The following is a 19,149-nucleotide window of genomic DNA, read 5'->3' on the forward strand; positions in this document are numbered from 1 at the left end:
ATTTCAGCGAGGATATGCTCTGATCATGCAGAATTTTAAAGGCAGTTAATCCAAAGGAAGCCTCTGAGGAATAATTCACCAATTGATCTGGACAACGAAATGGGACATCTCATGTGAAGTACGAAAAAATGTGAGGGTGGTGGTGATGGTAGGGAGATATCAAATTTCATAGGCAGTACTATTGTCTGTTGTTTTAGTTGAATTTTCTGTTTCCAGGCCTCCTAGGAAAGTGGCAGACCTTGGTGTCTCAAATTTCAGTGGTGCCCTGTGTGATGCCAAAATCTGGTGCTGTTGCATGTCAAAGTTGCACACCCACACCCCTCAGCACCCCAGAAGTTCCACACCTGGTGTGACCACACCAGTCGTGCTCCCCTAGATCTCCCCTAGATTTCCTTTGCCTAGGAAAGCGGGTCACCAACCTTTGGGGGCCAGTGAGCATAACTGGAATTTTGAGAAAATGCTGTGGGTACCAGTCACAAAATGGTTGTCATAGGGGATGACACGTCACAAAATGGCTGCCACATCTAAGAGATCAGGATAATAGACAGGACCACAAAATAGTGCAAACACGCTTTCCCATCAATGAGGACTAGAGTTGCCACTAAACTTGCTCACAGAGACAAGCTCTTTGTTTGGACCAGATTTGGGGTGGGGACTGCCATCCAAGGAAATGTAGGGCATGTTTAAGGCAGCATGTTCAGTGTAGGATAGGCTAAGCCAGTGCAAATAGGAACTGAGCAGGAAGAGCAAACATTCTCTTTTGTGGTGTGGGTTTTTTAAAGGGGATATTTAACCAAAACTTTTGCAGGCACCATGGGGGGTACTGGTGGGCACACTGGTGCCCACAAGCACCGTGTTGGTGACCCCAAGTCCTAGGATCCTGCTTTATTACAAACTACTGAAGCCTTTGGGCAGTCCATGCTGGGGAGTTTTGACACAATAGCTCCATCTGTACAAGCAATGACAGGATACTAACTACATCGTATCTGTGCCATATGGGCTTGCTAAAGCCAAGCAGTCTGGCACTGAGGATAAAATGGCAGCTGGGGAGTGGGAGGGAAGCACCATGGATTCTGCCTTGAGTTCTTTCTAGGAAAGGTGGGATAAGAAGTGCAAGAAGGAAAGCAAGGTTGCTGAAAGGGTTTTGGAGCAGGTTTAGATTTAAGTGTGTGGAAGCCCTCATACTGATCTCAGAATCATGTCTTAACTATTTTCCATTCCAATTTGTTTAGATATGGAGGAGGAAAGGGAGCCCTAAACACAACCCAAGGAAGCCAAACTATGATCTGAACAAGACCCGTATCTGTTCACAAGGTGAACACTAGCATCATTGAATAATATAATACACCATGGTCGCTGAATTGGGTTTTCCCAGTAGTCCCCCTGACAATTTGCACCTCTTAGAGTTTCCCGTAATAGCTTTATTTTGTTATGTATTTATTGTATGGGGTTCTACTCCACATTTTGATGTAAAAGCATTTCCATGGTGGTTCACCACTACTCCACTAAAGTAATAAAAAATATATAATAACATTAATGGTACAAATCAACCATCCTTTTTTTTAACCCTACAAGATACAAAGAACAAAAACAATCTATGCACATCACTGCATCAGCTACCTCTGTTCAAATATTCAATATTCCCATAAACTTTTTTGGTGTATAGCAAGTTAAGAGCTGAAAAACATATTGTGAAAGGAAATGCCCTTGAAATGAGGAGGAATGATCCAGAAAAAGGCAGTACCTGTCCGCTGATGTTTGAGGAAAGTGGAAGGGCAGCTGCTGCTGATTTCACTTTCTCGCTGCAGTCACCTGTGTCACCTTCAAACTGCTCAGGTGGATGGAGGGTCCTTTGGACTAGTGGGGAGATGGTAATGGGGTCTCAGAGTTCCCCACTTGGTCAAAGAGCCTCCTGTCAGTAGAGGGACACTATTGGAATGTAGTTAAATACAGCTGTGGTGCATACATAAAATATGGAACTAAGGAGGCAGTGATAGCCATCAATTTAGATGGCTTTGAAAGAGGATTGGACAAATTCATGGAGCAGAAGGTCTCCAGTGGCTACCAGCCTTGATGGCTAAGCTCTGCTGCCACCGTTGGAGGTTACAGCCTTCTGAGTACCAGTTTCTGGGAGCCACAGGAGGACACAGTGCTCTCATGTTCAGGTCCTGCTTGTGGATTTCCCACCAGCACCTAGGTGGCTACTGTGAGAACAGGGTGCTGGACTAGATGGGCCATTGAACTGATCCAGCAGGCTCTTCTTTTGTTGTCATGAATACAATTAAATGGCATCCACTCTTTTTTGCTCACGTAAGAGGGCTAATTTGAAATACAGATGCTTTTTCTTTTTAAAACAGCAATTCCCATCCAGCTCTTAAAGCATGAATATTTTGGAAAGTAGATACTGCATTATGTGAATTCAACTGGTGTATGGTATGCAGATGTCTCTCCACGGGAAACATTTCTGTTGATGACTATTACATTCTCCTAATTTAGATGCCTTGGAATAAAGAACAAACTTAAAAAAAGAAGAAGCAGACAACAGAAGACATTTCAGTTTGTCTGGCACTTTATGTTTGCCAAATGGTGTGAGCAAAAGCTTGCCGAAGTAATTTAAAGTTGTAGTAAAATTAGCATTTCATGGGGCCTTAGCTATCAAGATTAATAGGCATTGCTGAAGATCCATTCAGACACAATTTTCTGGATATGTAGAGAGCATAGTGACAGAACACTGTGTGGCTAGTGGGCTGCTCTATGTTGGAAGCTAGCTAACGGAGTACCGCAAATTTGGATCTCGTTCATAAACAGAGTAACGTGTTGTAGGTTTTAAAAGACCCTTGTTTATTTTAAAAAATCATCTGAAGATGAACAATGAATAGGACATTGTTCTCCAGACATTGCATCACTGTACAGGTAAGCTCTTTATATTATAATTATAATTCCATGTGTGTGAATTACAAAAACTGTATCTAAGAGTAGTGTAGGGGTCATATATGAGGTGGGGAAAAAATCAACCTTACTAAGGTTGTTTTCCAGGTGGGTAATTTACCAAAATAAAAGGGCATACACCATTTCAAAGGAAAAGACCTCTGTGGGCACATGGGCCCCCATAGAACACATTTAGGTAGTGTGCATGGAAAGCGGGGGGGTCCCGTTGCGCTAGCAGTAATCCATGTGCTGATAGGACCTTCAATTAGCACTACATTGAATACAACCTATGGTGTTCTTATAGGCTTTAGCTAATTGTTCATTATTTATTTCACTGCAACATTTAAATCATTATTGCTATTCAACATTTAAATCTTTATCATTTTTGGACCTTAAAAATACAACGGCAATATACTGATCACTATAGACAACGGCTTTCCTTTGGAACACAACAAAACATTGAACATTTCATTTATTTTGACTCATCTCATGTCTAAAGGATATCCCCCCAGAGGCAGCAAGATATGATAATGATCTCCAAGGAAAGTATGTGAGGTAAGCAAGCAAAGGCAAACTTTTGAAGCTGATATTCAAAAGACCCAACCTATCTAAAAATAAATACATTGGAACCCAGAACAGACAGCATTAATTACACCTTAGAGGATCCACAGAGTCTTTGGTCTTGAAGATGTGTTAGTCAGGAGAGCCAGGAAATAACAACCAAAAGGAAATGAGCCAAGCTTGGGTTGTTAGGGAAAATTGTGCAAGTCCAAATTACTCAGCTAAGGGACTTCCTGGAAATATTTCCAGGGAGCCTTCACGCTGCCATTAAACTAAGTCCCTTAACAGTTTAGCTTGTTTTCTCCCCATTCTACAAGTAATAACTTTGCTGTAATGAGAATTTGCAAGTGATGAAACCATAGCTGAAGCTCTCTGCTGGGAGAAACCAGAACCAACTCACTAAGATTACGTGATTTATTTGTTCGTCACTTCCCATAACCAAGGATCTCTCAAACTGAAGATTCACACATGCATGTTGCTTGATGTCTCAAAGCACAGACATGTAAACTGACTTCAGTGGCATGCATAGTGTATGAGGCGATGTTGTGAGACCCCAAGATCTATCAATATTATTATATATTTACTTATGCCCCCACTTTTTCCCTAAGAAGATTCAATGTGGCTTTCAGATTAAAAACAAGAATCACTAAAAACATAAAAGAGCAATTAAACATGGATAGAATTAACACTATATGCATATATAAAACCTGTTTAAAACATACAAATAATTACCATAAAAACAGCACAGCACCAACCCTTTCATTAAAAGCAGCCAGTTCTAAAAACCTGTTGAAACAAGGTCTTCATCTGCCTATCTATGCTGTGTGATCCAAATTGGCAAGTTCACACATGCAGACAATTATCTGAAACTTCAGTCATCAGGTGAGGAATATGGATGTCTAAATATTCTTTTGCTGGGAACTGTAGAGCTCAGTTGACTTGGAATGTGCCTGTATGTGGAAGGGAAGATGGATAAGGATCTATGCCATACACACCTTGATAATAAAATTTAAGCAACAGTTCCATAGACTACAAGCAGAATTTGAAACTATAATAGTGAAGTGTTGCTGCCATATATACATATATAGAGAAAGGGAGAGAGTTAAAATCTGGTTTACTTACAAAATATTCAAAGGTCTGGTTAATGTGCTTTTCCATACATCTGCACAGGCAATAAAACTTACCTTAGTTACAACGTGGTAAAAGTTCCTATATAATTGGTATAAGCACGCAGGACTGGTTGGTGAAAGCCATGCGGTTGAGCTGGGGCAACCAGCTCAAATCTCTTCAAATGCTGAGCTGCTCAGGTGGACTGGGGCTGAACAGTAGGCTTAACTACCTAGTTCCACCCAAGGTGAGGGGAAGTGTTCTAGGCTAGGCCTGGCAGGACAACTTGCTCATTGGCAGTAACCCTTTCGTGTGTTAATTAGAATTAACATGTTGGTTATATGAGGCTAGTTATCTCACACAAACAGGATAAGGAGATGAGAATCCTTGATCTCAATTCAAGTTTACATACTTACTTTCCACAACAGTCTACATATATTCAGAAATAGAATTTGGATGCTAGAAATGTCTTTAGTACAGAAATCAGGTCTGAAATGTGAATTTCTGAAACTTCTACATCTTCCAACCTTAAGCATTATCACGAAATTAACTTTTTAATTATATGTTACTTTCTATATGGATGCTTTAGTTGAGATTGCTACATTGCAGGGAGTTGGGCTAAATGACCCATGACAATTCTATGATTCTATAATTCTACCACCTGCAAACTATATCATCATATACACTCTAAAATGTGCTGAGGAAATTGCGGCAGAGTGAGTTCTAATTTGGATGGGGCCCTCCAGATGTTGTTGAACTACAGCCCCCATCATCCCTGACTGCCACCAAGAAGTTCAACTGCAACTCTGCACCTGCCCCAAGACTATGTGTTCATGTTGGCTCTGTTCTGAGCAGTGATTGTGCACCATTGCAAGAAACCTGAGGGAGCTATAGAAGCTCAGGCTAAGTATACTTCCAGCAGTGAGTGGCTCATGCAAAGTATCTGGAGAAACCACCGTGGTTCCTGCCAAATGCCTTCCCCATAGCAGATCCTGGACAGGAGAATTTCAAAGATGCATAATGGATTATGTCATCTAATTAGTGCCCACAACTTCTACCATATCTAATGCAAGTAGATGCCCTGCTTTAGCATTAATTAACTCTAGACAATAATGAAAGCAGCCACCAGCAAGCACCTTCTCTCAGTAATTGGATTAAGTCTAAAATTACAATGTCTCCACCTTTCCCTGTGAGCTGCTGCAGTGATGACAGCAGCAGGGATGTGGTGAGCTCATATGTGGTCTCTTCTCTCCTTCCCTCTTCACCCCCTTCTCTCTCTCTCTCCCTCCCTCCCTCCTTTCTCCTTCCGCAATTCATTCCTGCTACATGCAACACAGAGGCGCAGTAGTTTGTCCAGCATTTACCAGGGGATAAGAGGGAAAGACTGAGAGTGCTTCCAGGCCAACCCTGTTTTGTTGGAGGGGTTCAAGGAACTATAGGGATTTGCAATTAAAGCAGATCAAAGGGCTTTAAAAGAGAATGGGACTATTTTGCGGTTTGGAAAGTGATGGGGAAATGGATTGAAAAGTGTGGGGTGAATGAATGGGCGGGAAGGTGTATGAGCACCCTGCAAGCTTATCAAGAGAAATGCTCAATGCTCAGCAAACAAATCAGATGGAATACTCAATACAGACCAGATATTATCTAAAATCCACATAAGCATTGTGCATGCAAATTGGGACGACGAGTGCTCTATGAACCGGTCATCAGGAAGCGCCCTGTGATTGACAGAGAGAAAGAGGGCGAGGAAGAATCAGGAGAAAGATAGCTGACCCTCTGCTGCCACCGGGACAGCCACCAGGATTAACAATTACAAGCAAATTTAGAACTGGTTTTTCCTGGTTGTTCTTTTACTCATAATTGCCAGTCCCAATCCAGTTTGAGCCTGGTGGAGCTCACCTACTTTTTAAGGCAGTCAACTATGTATTTTGGATAGCCCTAAAAGATAGGAAATGGGTATTTAATATGTAACTGTTGGGGGGTTGAATGGACATAGCTTAGATTTTTCCATCTCAGGTGCCCAAATGACTTGGCACTGATCTCTTGTTTCTTCCTCCTACCTGGTAAGGTTACATCTCCTTAGATGCTGCACGGCATGCAGAAGCATGGAGAGCCAAGGATATGCCAGACATGCCCCACCACTGCATTGTAAATGGCAGCATTGTGGAGTCCTCTCCTGTCCACCTGCCCCTGCAGAACATCCACTGCATCCGCGGTGGAGGAGGAACTCTTCCTGATTGCATATTGACATTATGGGAACAGTGTGTCAGTGATTTTTCAACATGTATTGCTTGTTTCATCGTGGAAATGTTCCAGCTGTCTATCTTAGTAATGGAATGTCCCCAGGAGAAATACCACATTGCCCAGTAACTGGAGACTTACCAAATCTTTTTGTTCTTTTCCTCACTTCCCTCCTCCTTCCGTCGTCCCCCCCCCCCCGCGCCAACACCCCCGCCGCTGGCAGTGCAAGTAGTGATACACTCTTTTCACTTGTTTAAGCCATCTTTATTTGCTTAGAATTACTGTCTCAGTGCAGTGGTCAAAGGCAGGGGCATTGGCTTTTAATTCAGATGATGGGCCTTGGCTCATTTATATATGCATGAACTGAGCCCTTTTAGAAAGACTGTGGATGCTAAGGAAAATATACAGTAATGGAGACTTGTGTTTCCTTGAGTATAGAAAAGGCCACTTACCTCGTCTCCTTCATGGGAGGGGAATGAATGGGAATGCATAATGTATGCCTTTGTCGTACTCTCATCAGCACAGACATACTGGAAATGAGCAGAAATAGCCAGACAGAACATCAATCTTTTGCGTGCTACAAAAAGTACTAACTAGCACTTTTCCATTTTATTAGATGTCTAATGTGCTGGGGCTACATCTCCTCTCCTCTCATTTCTCTTCCAATCACCCAGGGAGAAATAGACTAATGCTGAGGAATTATTCTAATGTTTCATTGCACCCAAAGCATGGGACTGTGTGCTTTGAATACCATTGTCCTGATCCCATCACGGGACAGTGATGGCCCCAAGCATGGTAGAAGTCAGTAGGTGTGAGATTCTGGAGAAGATGGCAAGTAAGGCCAGGCCAAATCAGGACCTTGAATAAAGACCAAGGCACTGGTTCAGGACAATGGTTAGTTGTCTTGCAGCTGAGGCAAAAAATACAAGTTGCCTCAGCAATGTCTTGGGGCAGCTGGCAGAGTTTTATAGACCTGCCTATGTCATCAAGATGGAAGCTCCACCCGGTGAGCTCTGCATCTTGCTTTGTGACCTTTTCTGCAGCTATTGGCCTTTACTAGTCAGTGGGATTTTAAGCTGTGAAGACTGCTTTGCAGAAAGCTGCTCAGAGCTCTCCTGAGCCTCCAAGGAGCCTATGATCCAGTAATTGAATGGCAGAGACATCTTCTCACATGGATGGATTTAGGGCTGTGCAAGTGGTATACACTCACTGGACTGGGTACTGATCCGAGGGGGCGCTATCTTGGGCTTTTGGAAGGAGGTTTGAGGCTCTCACAAGGTTTTAGAATCCTCCTTCCTCCTTCTCAAAGCTTAGTTAGTGTTTCCCCGGCTTTGGGAAGAAGGTTGGACGGCTGCACAGTGACAGTTTTCAGGGAGATCTGATCTGGGGAGCCATCGCCTGAGGCATGACTCTTGAGTTGTGTACAGCTCTCTACACTTTCAGAGTGGCTCCCTCATCACGTCACTTGTGGTCACATTGCAGGGAATCTGCAAGGGCTGGCTTAAAGTGGCAAAATGTCTTAGGCCAGTCATTCACAGTTGATGATGATGCCCCATGATCTCCACTGGAAACTAAAAGAAAGTAAGGATCAGCAAAGGCACAACACCAGTTAGCACAGAGGCAGGCTGAATGGAACGCCGTGCATCTGGCATTCACATTAGCTGTGCTGTTACTCAGAGCAGCCCACAGCCTCTGCTCCCAGACTAAAATAGCAGCTGAACCTATAGGGGCTGCCTACAAAAGGGCCATGGGGGATGGTTGAGCTGTTATCTGAAAGCACCATTTGAGACCTCTCGGAGAAGAATAAACAAAGACTGTTTAAAAAAAGATCCACACCAGCCCATTCCATAGGCTAATTTAAACTGAAAACAACCTGTGTATGTGTGTTTGAAGACTTTGTTCCACACACTTCAGCCATAGCAATAATAATGATGCTATTAAAAGCCGTAGAAAAACAAACAAGTCACACCAGGTAGTAAAAAGTACAAAATATCAATATAATCTGTAGTCCCCAAATCCCATCAAATTGCCCTTGCTTCTCCACAAATAGGAATAAACACTTTGATGGCATTGCATCTGGTCTTCTGCCTTGTTTTGGGAACAGCAGACTTCCATGGATCATTGATGGAGCCCACCAGATCTGATCTGGGGAGCCAGATGAAGGCTGATTTACCTTCATCAATCCCTCTACCAACGGATGTCACTGTCTCATGCCTGCCAGTGTAGAATCTTCTGTTTCTTCCTTGCTAATAACCACACAGAGACAGTTTCCTAATGCCTGTGACAAGCCATTCTTTTGAAACCACTGGGTATGGCCACTTTTTCAGACACCTCAATGCCAGTAGACATGTGAATTTGGAATTTCATTGATGCTTAAAATCCATTGATTTCAGTGGCGCTTACCTCCCCCCCCCCAAAAAAAAAAGTGTGCTTAGAATCACAGCTTCAACCACTATTTCCTCATTTTGTCTTATTTTGGGGCCGGAGGCGTATCCGATTTGAATTTCTTTTCAACCCCTCTTTCTATGTGATTATAGTGCTGTCTCGTCTTATGTAATGAGTTGGTATATATTTAGTCCTACTGTTTAATGACTTAACTATAGAAAATCCATAGCATTTTGAATGTGTGAAAGGTGCATTTTGATTGCTTTCACTTCGGTTTGAGTACAGGCCTTTCAAACAAAGCAGTCACTAGTAACGATTTTCTTCTTTCTCTCCCTCCACACAGTAGGTTTTGTTTAAAAGCTCCTCAGCTAGTTTAGCAGAATTATGGTTATCTATGGAGCACTGCTAAGTTTTGTTTTGTTTTTTAATTATAGTGGTGTTAAAATATGCAAATGTTTCTAGAATAATTGGGATCTCCCTAACACCTCCTTGTTGTATCCATTAGTGAGTAAGTTTCACTTAGTGGAAAAGCCACGTCATCTTTAAGAATTCTTGGTTGAGTTTGAGCTCAAATCCTGGATCTGCAGTAGCATCAAACTCCATATTAGAAGCCCAGGTTGCATTCTTGGCTGTGATCCATACTGACTGACCTACTACTGAACTGGGAAGAGCCCTCTGGCTGCTTGGGTGCCACCTGGATTGCTGCAGCTGCTCCCTGACAAGGAAAAGAACATACTCTGTCTGGCACATCTTGTGGTTCTTTACCCCAGATTCTGTATTTGCTTTTATACATTGTTTCTTTCATGCTCCCTTATAGCTGTCTTTTACTTCAGGTGTGGGGAACCAGGTGTCATTGGCCAATGGATGAGGTTCATGGAGTTGTAGTCCAGCAACTGAACAGTTTCAGGTTTCCCGCCCCTTTATTACTTACTGATGACATTGTGCAGTCCTGGCAACTGGCCGGTAATTACCTTACTTAGATTTTCTGGATCCATGGAGCGCTTCTCAAGGATTGGTCTTCTCACTACCTCCTTCAAGGAGGCAAAGACAACCCCTCTTGCACGGAGATATTAATCACCTCCCTGACCCAGCCAGATGTCCCCTCCCTGCTATTTTTTTTAGGACAAGGGAGGCCAGAGTGCAAGCAGTCGCCCTGACCAATCCAAGCTCCTTGTCCATATCCTTGAGCTTTACTAACTGAAACTCATCAAACCCAACCAGACTAAACAGTGCTCTGGACGCCCCTTGAGATTCATCTGCTGTAAAACTGGAGTCAAGATCCTGGTTTTATCCTCAAAGTGCTTTACAAACCAGTCACAGTGAACTACTATCAGATCTGTCACATCCTTTGAGCCAGACTGCAAAAGGCCTTGTGCTACCCAGAAAAGCTCTGCTAGTTGGCACAATGAGAATGCAATGGAGGCAGCAAAGTATGCTTTCTTTGTTGCCTTCACTGCCACTAGGTAGGCTCAATGATGAGCCCTCACCAGTGTTCGATTGCATTTGACCAGAGTTTTCCTCTACTCTTGTTCAGGCTATCTCCCTGCTTGTATCCCCACCCTAAGCTCTGGAGTATTTTGTATATATAAATGCAAATTTAGAAATACCGGTAATTACTAAAATTATAATTCCAAGCTGTATGCTTCCAAGCTCAATTTGAAGTGCTGATTTTGACCTTTAAAGCGCTTTACGGCTTAATATCTACAGCAGTGGTTCTCAAACTTTGTCCTCTGGGCCACACTTTCAGAATAAAAATTTGCACAAGCCACACCGTTATTTTTTTATTGATAAGAAATACATTGGAAAACAAAAAGAGGCAACTCTTAGCAGTGCTTGATTTATAACACAGAACACAACAGCTTTATAATATCCTCATGGGATATCCAGAAAATGTAAAACATGAATCATTCCCAAAATATAATTATCAATGAGCCTCTTACATATCCATCTTAAGTATGTATATAAACTCAATGAGAGGTGTGAGCTTGCAGTATCAGTTGGTGCTCTTGGTCTCATTTTGCAATGATATCTATCCATATTCTACAAATAAAAAAATATTTTTATACTATACTATACTATACTGAAATATTTAAATGTTTCTTTGCTTCTTCTTGAATTTTCCCACCACACTTGCCATCCTCTCCTGCCACACCAGTGTGGTGCACCATATCCTTTGAGAACCACTGGTCTACAGGAATGCCTCTCCCAGTATGGACCTATCCAGCCCCTTAAATCTTCACATGAAGCCTTTCTCCAGATCCCTCCTTTGAGGGAGGCCTGGAGGGTGGTGACAAGGGAGAGGGCCATTTCAGCTGTGGATTCCCATCTGTGAAATGCTCTTCCCAGTGAGGTCTGCCTGGCACTTTCAGCACCAGGTAAAAACATTCCCAGGTCTTTGCAGAACTGAGTTAATTGTGCTTTATTGTTAGTGTGCTGTTGCTGGGGAAAGTCATTATTTGAATTATAAAAATGTTAATGTTTTATCTGAATTCTTTCTTCTTTTTTTCTTAGATAACAAGCAATTAATCAGTCATCAATTAATCAGTCGTCGTCGCCATCACACAAATATACCATAGTAGGGAAGATTGGGGTGAGAGGTTTGTGACACAATTATAATAGGATGCGTTTTGGGGAACACAGCATGAGAGAGAAGGACTAGAACTCAACACCTTCTTGTGCATGACATTTCATGGGCCTTTAGCTTTTAATGTCTGAATCACATGAAGGGATCCCCATGGGGCTCACCCTACACTCCAGTGTCATGCAGTATTCCTTCCCCCAGTGTCCATGTGTTGGAATGTGGACATCTGGAGAGGGAAAGCCATGTTGCTTGGCTGGAACCCTTCACCACAGGAATTCCAGCTCAAGTGGAAATCCATGGGCATAGAGCCCCACCATGGATGCATCTGGTGATACTGTGTGAACAGGTTGTGCCTTGGCAACTACAAAATGTTTGCTCTATGTATGGACCTTTGATGGTCATGCTTTGGGGGAACTAAATGACCCAGCTGGAACCAAGGCCATTGGGTATATATGGGTACTACAAAAAGACTGAGTAATTGCACGGATTGGAAATGCACAGAATATATAGGGCTTCTTGCACAGCAGGCTTTTTATCAGATCTGTTTACTGAAATGGATTTCCAAATAGCTACTGTATAATCTGCTTCAGGAGGCAATACATCAGTTTGCTGACTGCTTTGAATTTGTTCCAAAATATCTTGGCTGCCTGGATTCAGCAGTGTAAATATGTCAGTGAAGATATTAGCAGGAGTTATGAATTGGGGAGCGGATGGAGAGGGAATAGTTTGAGTGAAAATAAAATAGATTTAGTACTTGTTCGTTCATTACATCTGAGGTGGAGATGATCATGTTAATCTCTAGAGAGGTCCCGAGAGAGATCGTTTATTGCCAGCCGTGTTCACTTGCTATGCTTGTGGTAGTTAATAGCAAAGTTAATGGTTCAAATGCTGTAACAGACCCAGGGGGTTCAAGCAAAATGTCGTAGGGAAACCATCAACTCTTGTTACATTTGAAAACCAAGAGTAAAGTCCACCTCAGATGAGCATTTGTTCTGCATTGTTCTGGATTGTACTCCCAACGTTGAGGAAGTTTACATATCAAATGGATCTTGTGGAGCTGGAGGAATTTGATTCATTTCTCATTTAAAGATGAATCTACCTAATTTGCTCTTTCTAAATCAATATGAGAGCCAAAATACAGCAGTCTTTCAAAATTTGCCCTTCTCTGAATTTTGCAAGGCAGCCAAGCATTTTTTTAAAAAATGTCTATACTAGAGTTATGTGTGCATAAAATTGCATATATTAATGAAAACAACTTGCAACAATGCATTATATTAGGGGAAATTGTGTTGCAAAAATTTGTATATTAGGGGAAATTGAATGCAAACGTGTATATTAAGAGAAATGCATACCAAAGTGCTTTCATTAAAAAAAGAGGCGAACTGGAAATGTAGAGAATTTAACTTAAGATTGGAAAAATGTGAAACCTAAACTGACAGATTTACCCATCCCTAGATCTAGCAACAAACTCAAGCCCAATATGAATTACACCAATGGCTGCATTTAAAATGAATTAAAATAACTGAACATTTCAATTCACAAGTAGCCAACTTTATCTAGCAATTTGAATTCAAAATTCTTTTGGTAAATTCTTAGGGTAAATGTGCAAAACCCAGCAATGTTCCCATGAGATTCCCATGAAATTTCATTGGAAGCAATAGAAATTATTTCCATCCTCTTGGCTCAATCCACAGAAACATGAGGTATCAATCAATACGGACAGGGGAGCATTATTGCCCCTTTTCTTGACAACAGCAGGTCGCCTGGCAAGGTAAGACCTGTGAGGGCACGCTATGCCTAGTGCTGGCAGAAACACACTACAGGTACATTACACTCAATATCCTTAGAACTGAACTGGCACATGCAGCTACACTTTCAGTTTTCGTTCATTAATTGCAGGTGCTGGGTGTGATGGACAGAACTTGGGTTATCCTCCTGGAGAACCTGTAACCAATCATGGAAGGGTGAAGAAACAATCAATCAGCAGGGAGCAAAGAGTAAGAATCAAAATGACAGTTTGATTGCCAGATAGGCCTGGCTAGGGAAGTAGCTTCGGTGGGTGGGGGTATGTTAGGCATGACAAACCAGTTTAAGCTCCTTAAGGAAAAGAAAATATCCTAGGAAGGGGCTAGAGGCATTTCAGAAGCAAACAAACAGCTATTCTAGGAGGAATTGGATTTATAGAAACAGTCTTACAGAGGAAGGTTAGAAGTTCTTAATTACATCTGTAAAATATGTTTTGACTGAAACTAAATACTGTGCCTTTACTCAATAAACCACTAAGCTTTATCCCTCATGGAGTACTTGTTAATAAAATTCCAGTTTCTCCCCCATTGTGCCTCATCTTTAATTTATTCCCAATTCAAGAAATAGGATAGCTTAGCTGGTAGAGCAGGTTCATGGGTTCAAGCCCCTCATCGGGTGAAAGATTCCTGCGTTGCAGAATAAAAGTTCTTGTTGCTGAATTATAGTAAATGCTACCACATGCAAAGAGTTTCTGAATTAATTGTGTCTAAGTCTAAATCACCCCAATCCAGTCATGTTGCCTCACTCCCATTTTTAGTGAGGGAGTCTGCCACACAAGGAAGGTCAATGGGGACATTTTCCCTTAAGTCTTAGCCACACATGGAGATATTTGGTGTGGCACAGCTAGGAAGGGGAAGGGTAAACTGTCCCTCCCTTCATGCTGGGATCCTGATAACAATCAGGGAGAGAGAGCGCCTGTAATCAATGAAAGAAAAACAAGATGTCACAGTTCTTCCCTCTGGTGAGATTTTCATACGCGTTTGCATCTTTGGCCCTAATGGACCAGCCTCCACTGACTGTAATGTGTAGCTTAGTCCTCAGGTTGCAAACCTATATGCACTTAAATGGGACTAAGACCCACCGAACTCAACAGGGGCTTCCTCCTCTGAATAGATGTATATAGACTTGCACTGTAATAAGTGTGAGAGAAAGGCACACATTTTTGCACAAATATTTTGGAAATCTACTGCAACCCATCTTTGCCCCGTGATATGCTACTTTCTGCCTGCAGTCTAGGACTGTCATGATTAACTAGTCAGTTCTTCAGGGATACGCCCACACTCGGCTGAATAATTTTGCATAAAAATGTGTGACTGCATTTGGAGGTGTGAGGAAATGAAGCAGTCAAATGTTATTTACAGATCTCCAAAGCCTCATCTCAAAGACATGGAGCACATCTGCTTGTGTAGGGATTCAAGGTACAGTTGCCAATATTTATTGACTTTTTATAAAGAAATTGGCTAAATAAACAAGGCATCTGGGGAGTACAGATGCCAGAAGGTTTTTGCCTAAGCTTGGGATTTTGAAATGGCTGTATCATGTATTTTACAAATGCAAAGGGATAATTCTTACAAATTCTTCAGAAGTCAGCAGAAAAAGGGAAAGCCTGACACTTCCAGAGTTGTTGGTTTCCTCCCAAGTCAAGCTTTAGCTGATTATCTGTTACACTGAAGCAAAGTAGGAGGGATTTTCATTCACATTTAACAGATGGCCAGAGCGATGTTGGAAATGCAGTTTTGGGGTAAACTAAACTATGCCAGGGGATCATTTTCATTGTTGAGACTGAGCTCCAGACACTCATGCTCTTCAAACAGTGCTTAGGTTCACAAATGTATCCTGCTCTTGTCAAAAATAAAACTTAACTGGCTGTAAGGGAATTTCTATACACTCCAGTAGAGCTGCTATCTGTTAGTATTGAGTTGATCTCAAAATCCTTTCAGTGTCAATGGATCTCTAATAGAAAATTGTGTCTGATGAAGTGGACTCTGATGCATGAAACCTTAAAAATAGAAGTGGGTGCTGTAACGCTGTTGTTTGGGGGGGAAAGAGTTTCAGGGCCCCTCAGATGAACTTGTTGGAAGGTAAGGTGATGATTCAATACACTTTGTGGGTCATCTCACCTTTCACCTGTGTTTTAAGGTAGTGGATTTGATTTGGTAAAACTTAAGGCTGGTTTGGAAAGCACAGAATCTCTTTGATGCTGTAATCAACTCCACAGTCTTGATATGTGGTGGTGACCACAGGATGGATTACAGCATCAAAGAGACTTTGTGCTTTCCAAACCAGCCTTTTTATTTGTGTGGAGGTTTTAGAGAGCTTCTGCAACCTGTGGACTCTATTCTCCTCTGTTCTCAGGCCAAAGGAAGTGGGTGTTGTTGTTAACTGGGTGTTCTTGGTTTCTTCCAGAATGCTATCAGACAGACTCTTGTGAATCTTTATTTAATCACAACCCCTGCCCCTTATGCACAATTTTCCTCATGCCTGCATACACTCTGCTGTTGACCCTCCTGCTAAGAATTGGCCAGATTCAATACAGCACTTGGCTCCTGTGTCTTCACTACTTGTGTAGATGGGAAACTGTACAGAACACTTACGGTATATTCTCTTTCCCACATTTAAAACAGCAACACATCATCCACAGCTTGTATTGAGTTTGCTGGATCGTTCACCCCGCCTCAGAATAACAAGATGGTGTCCTGAATATTTCATGTATAAAAGCTGACTGGATTGGCAGCTGGATGATGTGATGTGATGTTATGGCATCCTCAATTTCTCCTCCTGAAGGGAGAAGACTAGTTAGGGGACAACGGCCAGTGGCACATGGGATACACAGCTCTATCCTCCAGCAGAGAAAAATGGCTAGAAATGGCTCAGGAGGAACAGCTGGGGAGCTGCCACCACTCCCCAGCATCTGCCACCTAAGGCCATTGCCTCACCTAGCCTAATGGCAGGGCCAGCTTTATTAGCATACCATGGCCCTTACATTGCTTACATATCTGCCCGCCTCATCCTCTGTGCCAGGTATCTGCAACCTTTTCAGACCGAGGAACCATTTTCAATCTAAACATGCATTTTGGGACCCATTTCTTAATCTTTCACCATACATTTGCATAGTGGCAGTGCACCTGTTTTGACTCACCTAGGATCAGGCCACGACCCACTAGTGTGTCACAACTCACCAGCTGAACACATGCTGTGAGGGGTATAGTTTGGCCCAGATACCATTCTGAGAGACTAAATGCTGTGGCTCTTTTCATTCTGTACTTTGAGTGTAGATAGTGCATAATACAGCTAAGAATGGCTGTGTACTGTGACAGTTCCCAGCAAAGATTATGGAGATAGGAAACCCCCCTTCCATGAAGTTTTCAGAGAAACATGGTGATGTAAAATGTGTACATTCTCAGCATAGGAGCCAACGTCAAGGGACTATGGTCCCTTTGCCCCCCCCATAAAATACTTGAGGGGGCCACCCCCCAAGTTGAGGAGCATTGCCATTCAAATGGGGTGTGTGCTATGTCATGTGATCAGTTATGTGGGGTGGGTTTTCCTTGCCCCCCCAAATGTTTTATTCAAGTTGGCCCCCCTGGTTTTCAGTCAACACATGTGAAAAAGAGGGCTGGATCAGAACAACCAACTCAGCTGAGTTTCTCCGTTTTCAAAGTTGCTGGCCTACTGCTACTGCTTCAAATGGCACACACCTTTGTGTTGTAAAAGAAAGAAAAGACGAAACCCACTGCCAGTCACAACACCAGCTGTAGCCATTACTGCCTCCCCACATTCAAAAGTCATTTGATATTAATCCCCACTGTCACAAGTCCCCACATTCTCCCCTACTCACCTTTGTGGTGGAATGAGGTTCAGACAGGCACTCCCAGCTGAATCATTATCATTTGCTTCAGAAAAGTAACGTGTTGACTATAAAAATAATTCACCTATATTTGTTTGAAATATGTGTACCACCGCATGTTCAAGTATATGAAAATGGACTGGATAGCTATCTTTAAAGAGAGAAAGTGTGATTACCAGTGTCTTTGTTTACTTAATACTTAGCTTTAATGCTGGCCTCAGTGCAATTTGTAGGACCATTGAAATCACTAGGTAAACATATTTAGACGGCCCTTCCTGTAATTTTAGTGACCTAAACCATGCACCAAAGCATTCATCCTATTTTTATATGGAGGGAAGCCGCTCTAGGTTACACTTTGCAGAAAGAAACACAGAGTAGTCATTTTATTGTCACGTCAGAGGTGCTGTTACAATCTCCAGTCAGAAATGCATAGGACATAAGGCATGGGTAGGCAAGCTAAGGCCTGGGAGCCAGATCTGGCCCAATCACCTTCTAAATCTGGCCTGAGGATGGTCCGGGAATCAGCGTGTTTTTACATGAGTAGTCCTTTTATTCCTTTTATTTAAAATGCACCTCTGGGTTATTTGTAGGGCATAGGAATTTGTTCATTATTTTTTTCAAAATATAGTCTGCGCCCCCGCAAGGTCTTGAGGGACAGTGGACCGGCCCCCTGCTGAAAAAGTTTGCTGACTCCTGACATAAGGCAACACAGTGGCTTGTGTCAATGCAGCCACACCAGCATCTTGTGACTGACAGACGCTGGGAATGCATGACACCATCCCTTTTCTGCTGCCTTTCATCACATGATCCCACCCAAAAAGGAAAGGTTACTCCTAAATATCAAGCATATAAGGTTGTGCTGATATATATATTTTTTTATTGGCTCACCTTTGATATCTGCCAAGTAATCTGTGAGTCTGCATTTAAATGCAGGAGAAATTCAGTAAATGGCAAGCATTATAGGACAGCTTTCTATTAACTTGATATGCCCCACTTTTCACATTGAATGGCTTTTGACGGCTGTTATGGCAATATAACTGTCAAAGTCAATAATTCTAGAAATAAACCATCTCCATAGCTCTATTTTCATACTAGAAGTTCCCATTTCTCTATATTGATCTGTTGTACATGTAGAATATTGGAATAATTTTATTGTATTATATTGAATGTAGCAGTATCTTGTCTAAATATTGTGACATTGTGACATTGCAATCCAGTTGTTGCAAGCCACCTTGACTGGTGTGTCTATCAAATAAATAAATAAAATTTTCCCTTGCATCTATTTGTAATTATGAAGTAATATTCAGGATATTGATCTGATTTAGATAAATATTTATGCCTTTGGAAAGAGATCCAGACATTGTTTTAAAATGTTAAAGCAGTCATATTTTTAAGTATCACAACATCATTGCATTTCTGTAACTATTTAGACTGGAAGTTGACTTCTTTTTGGGAGCAGAGAACAATGGTTTGTCATTAGGTTGAATAGGTGGTGATCATTTGGCTGGAGGCACACTGCTGTCAAACTAGTGAATGCTCTAAGGTGAAGAACTCCAAAAGCAGCAGGAGGGCTATGGATCAGCTGTAGACCACATGTTCTATATGCACAAGGTCCTAGGCCTAACCCCTGGCATCTCCAGGTAGAGCTGGGAGAGTCCTGTCTGAAACCTTGCAGAGCCACTGACCATTTAAA

This window comes from Podarcis filfolensis (assembly GCF_964270895.1).
Source record: "Podarcis filfolensis genome assembly, chromosome: 4".
In the NCBI taxonomy this organism is placed as follows: domain Eukaryota; kingdom Metazoa; phylum Chordata; class Lepidosauria; order Squamata; family Lacertidae; genus Podarcis; species Podarcis filfolensis.